General features: G+C 41.1%; 1 protein-coding gene across 1 annotated transcript in view; it reads left to right on the top strand.

Annotated features, from left to right (window-relative positions):
- Nucleotides 1-377: 377 nt before the first annotated feature.
- The window catches only part of LOC145452180 (tyrosine-protein kinase transmembrane receptor ROR2-like), a 262709-nt gene continuing 255121 nt past the window's right edge, over nt 378-7965 (top strand). The window contains exon 1 of the mRNA XM_080330408.1: nt 378-399. The gene's annotated coding sequence lies outside the window, so the exon portion shown is untranslated. The remainder of the gene's footprint in view (nt 400-7965) is intronic.

Below are 7965 nucleotides of genomic sequence, written 5' to 3'. Positions count from 1 at the left end.
ATTATTTATCAGCCTAATGCCGTTGGGCACTGCACCACTAAAAATAGCACATCCAGTGGTTTTCAACCTTTTATGGTCGCGATTCCATTTCCAATTTGAAAATCTTCCGTGGCCCAGCTCAACATTTGATGAGTTGATTATAGGGCAATTTTTTTTGACATGTCAAAAAAAGTCAAAATTAGGTCAAAATTGTAGCGTTAGGTCAAAATTTGTCAAAATTGTTTACAAAGTCAAACATTTTTTGACCTCTGCATTTCGTTTGTATCGTAGATTTTGCGCTGTCGGTGAACTTATTCATTTGATATTTTACAGCTTGTAGCCTACTTTATAGGCCTAACGGACCATCGTCTGCTCATTGTGAATCATAAATGGTCAAATGGAGTATTTGGTTGTATTAAGGTAAGCATCGTATTGTGAGCCGTGAGCCCTTGCGATGCGTTGACCCTTAATATTGAACCAGACTCTCCAAGCACTCTCACACCCAGGAGAAGTATGGCCGTCACGCCTTCATGCTCCGAAACCGGGATCTCGTCAGCTCGACTGGCCAGTATCCCAGGCACAAGCACGGTAGCGGCGGGACAAGGCTCCACAGGGCCCCCCAGCCAAAGCCTGCTTGTGCCAGCTCTTTGGAGCCAACAGGGCAGGGTTTTTTCGCCGGGTCCTCCGGTTTTTTCCCAGAAAACCCCTGTTGGTCGCACCTAGTACCGAAGACAAATGAAAGAAGAAAAAGAAGACGAACCGAAGTAACATGGGTTCTTCATGTCCTTTCGACACTTAGACCCTATTACCACCGGGGAGTGCCTACAGCTGGGTGGAATATCTCAGCTGTAGTCACAACTATCCCCACGGGGGGAGGTTGGCTGTGGCCCCTCCAGACCCCTAAAAAAAAAAAAAAAAAAAAAAAATAGTGACATGGTTTTATGGTCAACGTACCGCAATATCCTAGCTGAAGCAAGACTGCTTGGACATTGCATGGTTCTTATATCAAGAAGCGCAAGCTGAAAAATTGTGATATAGACAACATTGTCAGAATGAAGCAACACGGTTTGTCACCAGCAGTGTGCTGCACATAACTTGAGTGTTGTCAGCCAACAAATGCTGCTGTTGAACGTTCTTTCTCCGTTCTTGGCAAGCTACGTAGAAAGGACAGAAACTTTCTACCCGAGAATGTAGGAAAGGATCTTTCGTTGTTGTACTACAACAAATTTTAATTATTTCCACCAGAATACGTAATGTAACTACTGGAATTCTCCATAGGGCCAGATTTCGTTAAAATACTAGTTTTTCATGTAAAAATCTGTCAGTTTTTTGACCCAAAAACGTTTTTTCAGGCCAATCTACTTTGTAAGGACAGACAGTTCCAACCAGAAATGAAGATAAGTAGTACAATTTTAACATGATATGCGAAAACACCTAATTTGCATACGTGAGGTCAAAATTTGGTCAAATTTCACTTTTTTAGGTCAAAAAAGGTCAAAATTCAGATTTTTTAGGTCAAAATCTTCCGTTTTTTAGGTAAAAAAAAATTGCCCTACTGATTACTAATTAAAGGTCGCCACATTCGCCAAGACATACTCCTGGCCTATTTTAGAAGCTGATTACTTTCAACATCTTCTCGAGCCCCAGAATAAAGGCAAACTACCTCCAGGTTTAGAACCACTATCTTTGAATAAAGCATCTAAGCGGCCTAAACCGAGTCTATGAATATACCGTTATCTTTGTAATTGCGATTACAATTAGACTTATTTTTGTGAATGAATGTTATTTATATTCATTTTTGATCGCAGTTTAAGCGAGGGGGGTAGTCCTCATAATAAAATCAATATATGCGGTACTAAATCGCGCGCAGCGCGAAGAAAAATTTCATTTAGCATCAATATGCCCCAAAATAATATTGTTTAGAAAAAATTACGAGTTTACTTCAAGCCTTCAAAAGTCGCAGTTTTAACAGTGAAATTCCATACGTGTCCGGGAAATTCCGGACGTATGGCAAACCTAATCTACACGAGCAGACCGCAATCGATCCAGCCTCGCGTCACAAGAGATCTGTGATGTAAAGTCGCAGCTGGCGATTTGCTTGAATAGCTGGTTCGTGGTACAGAACTTGAACATAGCTTTCAATACAACATCCATTGTAGTAGAAAATTCATCAAACTCGAGGACTTTTCGGGTGCCTCTTTTCAAGAGTTAACGGCACACTAAAGGGATTTAAACAGATTTAAAAGCAGAACCAAAAACGTGAAGTATGACGCAGCAATCAAAATCACGCACCACGAGGTTGGCATTGTAGCAATCGCAATAACAACCAACTTTGTTGTTGCCATTGTTACAATGCGAATCTCATGGTGTTTATTGTTGTTGCCATTGTTACAATACGAATCTCATGGTGTGCGATTTTGATTGTTGCGTCATACTTAACCTTTTTGGTTCTGCTTTTAAATATGTTTAAATCCCTTCAATCTGCCGTCAACTCTTGAAAAGAGGCACCCGAAAAGTCTTCGAGTTTATTAAATTTTTTACTACAATGGATGCTGTGTTGAAAGCTAAAGATTTGCTTCCGACTTTCCGAAATGCGAAGTCAAGCCCCCAAAATTCCCCACCGTCTCAGTCTCAAGTCACAAAGAGAATAATATAATGCACAGTAGAAGTGGAAACAAGAAAGCTTAATTAGATAGAGTGGAGCAGAGCTCGATGAGATGACATCACATCTTGCATACAATATTCAGTGCCGTGCCTACATATGACATGGTGTTTTTGCAGTTAACAACTGTTACGTCATGTGGCGTCAACGGCTGGTCGGGGCATACGGGCTGCCCGTCGAAAACTTTATGAACAACTAACATTTTATATTATTACATACGTGGATCGTCGTAAACTTCTGGAGCCGTAATAATCTGCATTTCGATATCCTCATCGTCGTTCTCTGGCTCGAAGAAAGGTACGAGGAATTCACGAGTTGTGGTCCAACTGAAAGAATAGACTGAAGAATTAGTCAGCTTACAATCGGATTTCATGATCGTTGAGCATGCTTCCGTTCCTTAAGCCAACATTGCTGCACATTAAGGTTGTTCAAAAATACGTTTTGGTCCGGATTCCGGAGATTCACTGAATAAATTTGTTAGGTTGCGTAAGAGAACGCTGCACGCCAAAATTTGGCTCGGTTCCAACTAGGGCTGTGGAGTCGGTAAATTTTACCAACGACTCCGGCTCCGACTCCAACTCCACACATTTTCAATATACTGACTCCGACTCCGACTACTGAGTCTTTAAACGTACGACTCTGACTCCGACTCCGGCCCCGACTCCGACTCCCGAGTCTTTAAACGTACCGAATCCGACTCCGACTCCAGCAGTATTACCAATTTACTTCGAATATCATATGCCACACTATCAACAACCATTAAACAAATGCAAACATATGATTAATGGTGGCATGCAAAATTGTTTCATTGTGGCACAGCTCGAATTATCTACTATTCAATTAATATGAAAGAATGATTTGCTAAAGATCTTCCTTTTTCATATTTTATAAGTTTTTCTAACATGGACTCGCTAATATTGTAATATCGAATATGACATATATCCAATCCTGTATTATAAAAATGTAGATAAAAACTATGTCTAGTCCGCATGTATATACTTATACAGTCAGGTATTCAAGGACTAAGTCGGTCTTGCAGTCTTTCTTAAATATTTGGTCGACCCAAACAGCCAAGCTACGCTACAAATATTTTTAGTTTTGTCAAGTGGGAAGTATCGTTTGGTTATATTTACATCAATTTTACAATTCTGCAAAACCAGCCGATGCATTTGCTCTGCCACAGTATCATGGTAAAATTCCAAAAATTGCATCAATTTTTACTGCATCGCGAAAGCGCATATTGCGATTTTCTTCCTCTATGCAACTGAGTTGTAATTTGCAAGTAATGTTTAATATTATCGATATCGGGTGTGGGCAAGTTTTTCGGCCAAAGGGACACATGAGATTTACGAACCAATGCGCGGGCAACTAGAATGTTGATAACCTTTTTTTAGTCGTCCGAATTAGGTAACTTTGCAAACAAGACTTATATTACTACGTTCTAAAATTGATAACAATTATGTCATACAACTGTGTACTGTGTAGTTGTGCCCTTGTCGCGCCAAGCGCGAATTTTTTTCGTGGGTAATGAATGAATTCCATCAATAAATTATGCTACTGACATATATTGGGGCTCATTTGGCAAGGACAGGATTATTCGACGTTTATACATAGCAATATCGACGGTTTCGGTTATTAAACCTCCATCATTTTGTGCAAATGTTTCGTCGTCGACGATCTCGCTGCGAGTGCACAAGCGAAGCCTCATGTTGGACTACACGTTATCTCCTAATCGCGAGTATAGTAAGACTCAATTCAGTAAATAACATGTTATAATTTTCAGAAGGGGGCTCCAATACTGAATGCAAGAAATCTAGTGACAATAAATCATGCGAAGTGCCGAGAAAAATCTCAAGCCAAATAAATCTGCTATGAAATATTCTACTTTATGGTAATATACAAAGATCTTCGATAAAAGTGACTGGCCCCTGGATACGCCAATGCGTCAGAACTGACGTTTTAGCCGACACCAAGTTTCGCGGTCAGGCTAATAAAATTCTGGTTATCCTTGCAATTTTACCTGATGTTATAAATAATTTCGAGAATTACCTTGCAGGCCACACAGAACCTTTTCGCTGGCCACATTTGGCCTGCGTGCCATGAGCTGGCAACACATGATTCGTATGTTTAATAATAACAGTGATTGGTGGTACATAAAAACTCTTATTGAAAATCCTTTGAAAGCAATTGTTTTCATGATAGAGAAGTTGGAATCGGAGTCGGAGTCGAAGTCATTTTCACAAACTCCAACTCCGACTTTTCACGATTCCGACTCCGACTCCGACTCCATCAAGCGAAAATTAGCCAAACTCCGACTCCACCGACCCCGATTCCGACCCCGAATCCACAACCCTGGTTCCAACTGGCAGATGTGAACGCATTTCAGTTTGAAAATTTTTAATTTATCATAAAAATTTTTAATTATATTTTCTTGAAATTTTATCGTCAAACCCGTGGCATTGTGAAGTCGTCTAAAAGAACTAGGGCCTATGCTTAACAATTTTTGCTCACTTCCAACCGGCGGAAGCGAAGTTATTGCAGTTGACAATTTTGGATTCGCAAAAATAGCGTTATATGGACGGTGGGTCATCCCAGAATTGATAATGAAAAACTCAAATAACTTCGCTTAATCGTCAAATTTGTTTTGCGTCGTTTTGTAGATAACTCAAAAACCCCGAATATGGCAGGGACAATTATTTAGCTCATATTTTAGTATTAGCAGCAGAAGGATTTAAATAATTGACCGTCGTTTTCCCTGTTATTTGTGGAAAACACATGGTCATGCTTCTACAGTTGCAACGGGAGGCGTTCTTAAATCAAATCCAATAGGGAATTTTGTTTTCCAAGCTGGCAACACGCTGCCGACTACTAAAACGCGCAGAATAACCATAGCCATTGTCGACAGCACCAACGTACGTTCTAAAACACTCTAATTATGTCTTGAATTAGATTAGGTATAATTGCCATGGTTTGCTGTACCGTTAAAATTGGTAAAGGTTGACAGAGGACAGGTCGTCGTCTGCAGGAAAGAGTATGTTTCGCTTACATATACACACCTAACATCGCTGCGCGACGCACCTGTTGCGGAGGACTGCCCTACGTGAGGCGGATTTTTGATGCAATCCCGCGGTACTATAGAATATATCGTCGGAAATGTAAATGATTATGGAACTTCATCGAAATACTGACGAGGGCATAGCATGGTATAGCACGGAAGTACGATACGGCACGAGTATATGTAAGATGGAAATGGACAAGTAGAGTCATTTAAAACAAACATGTTAAAACATGATTTTACTCATGACGTCACGAATCTTTAATTGTGACGTCACAGTGGATTGTAATTTACAATTGAAAATATATGGTTCCTTCGACGAATGTGGTTTCCGACCACTGTCATAAACAGACCCAAAATATCTTTAACCAGGACTACATCGTTATGCAGGATGTTTGCGGACGACGGTCTTCATCATCAGAACACCCATTCCTTACCGATGGATCTATATTTACACGCTACAACTGTGGAACCGAAGACTATTTCTAGGTTCCAGCCGCCATTTTAAAACACCGTCTGTTTCAAATGCACCCCTATGGGCTAAATGCACCCCTATGGGCTAAATGCACCCCTATGGGCAAGTATATGGCATGGAAATTGGACGGATTGAATTTGGTCGCTCTCCGACCACGATTAGAGCCAGAGCGAAGTGGGGTGTATACTGTATAGGCGTAGGGATCGTTTGAAGTTTACGCCACGCCTCCTTCAACAACAAAATGATCCCCTGCGAGCGAATAGCGCTTCGTTCTCTGTACCTTTCATAGTATGCTACCAACCCCAACACGGTATTTTGTAGGTGCGTTATTGCGCTAATAGTGGATTTGCAAGTGCGCAGGCCTCACGCCGATGTGGTAACGAGAATGCTACGCGTAAGACCATGGTAGTCACTAGTCATGTGGATGGGGTCATCACAATCAGGCACTGGATAAGAGCCACGGTATTGCGTGTCCCTAATCATATTCAATTTGAGTAAGCCACTTTGATGTTGACGTTTAGCAGAACGGATTCTTCAACACCAGTACGCGCAATTACGAAGCGCTGGAGTAGGTTTAGGAGTTTGATTATATTCTTTATAAATACATCTGAAATATGAACATCTGATGCATTTAGTGGGTTAAAAAAGATATTACATTTATGACATGGAACAAATGGTATGGAACAAATATGGTATCAAAATCATACGCACGACATGGAAAGAGCTGGTTCAAGTATGGAGCATAGAAAATGCTCTTTCCATACGATACTATGCCATGCCATGATACTGATCCTCGTAATGGTCACACTAATAGTCAAGGTTGGACACTTGGGAAAGGATAGCAGTCCACGCAGCATTGTCATATCGCTACGAAGAAATCAAATTGCACTCACCAGTTCCCCATTCTTTCAACAAGCCCCGCTTAGAATCAGACGCCTAGCTAAAGCACCGTTCAATGTGAGATGAAATGGTTGAAAACCAGGCAGCTTACTGAGAAATAGTATTCAGAAAATAAAGGCGGAACTGTCAAAGAACAACGAAATGTTGTTATCAAATAGACGCATAGCTGCAGGCATCGGTACACTGCTAACGTCGTGGCGACAAGTAGCCGCGAGACTGATATGTTGATTGCTCGAGTTAACCAAGCACCCAGACAGAGACAGGTTATAGCTAAACGCTAATGATTACAAGGATATGTCACGGCACTCTCAAGTCGGCTACAACAGCTTCAATGAATGTGAATATCCAGTGAATCATCGACCATCTGCACCCTACATGACCCTATCGCTGTGAGCCAGGGGTATCCAAACTTTTATGGCCACGACGTCAAATTTTGATTTGAAAATGTTGCGCGACCCCACCTCTCACTTTGACGTGCTGGTTACGAAAAATGGTCACCACCTCCTGAAGTGTGAAGCTGACGACCATGTGCGGAGTAATAGCAACTACGAACTCGCCAACCTCCGTCCTTAGATTAAGAAACTCAATCAATATTATAGCGACGTGTTAGGTCTTTTGGAACGATTTCTATCTATATCCAATCGAAGTATAGTCAATTACTGCCACGTGAAATACTGTGTCACGCGATCAACAGATAACGATTCAGCCGCGCCGAGTGTGTTTGAATATATTCTGTTGGTAATGCACATAGCACTACCGGTCACTTGTAGTATTCCCGGAAGGACAAATTACCGTCTGATTTTTATTTTGTTCCTACACACTTTAATGTTCATAGTGATGGCCAGACACCAACTCTAAGTTATAGAAGTTGGCGCTTTAAATGGCATTCTTGTA

The sequence above is a fragment of the Botryllus schlosseri genome, chromosome 12 (assembly GCF_051294905.1).
Source record: "Botryllus schlosseri isolate E-star chromosome 12, Bs_hap1, whole genome shotgun sequence".
Taxonomy (NCBI): Eukaryota; Metazoa; Chordata; class Ascidiacea; order Stolidobranchia; family Styelidae; genus Botryllus; species Botryllus schlosseri.
This window is presented reverse-complemented; position numbering and strand designations above follow the sequence as displayed.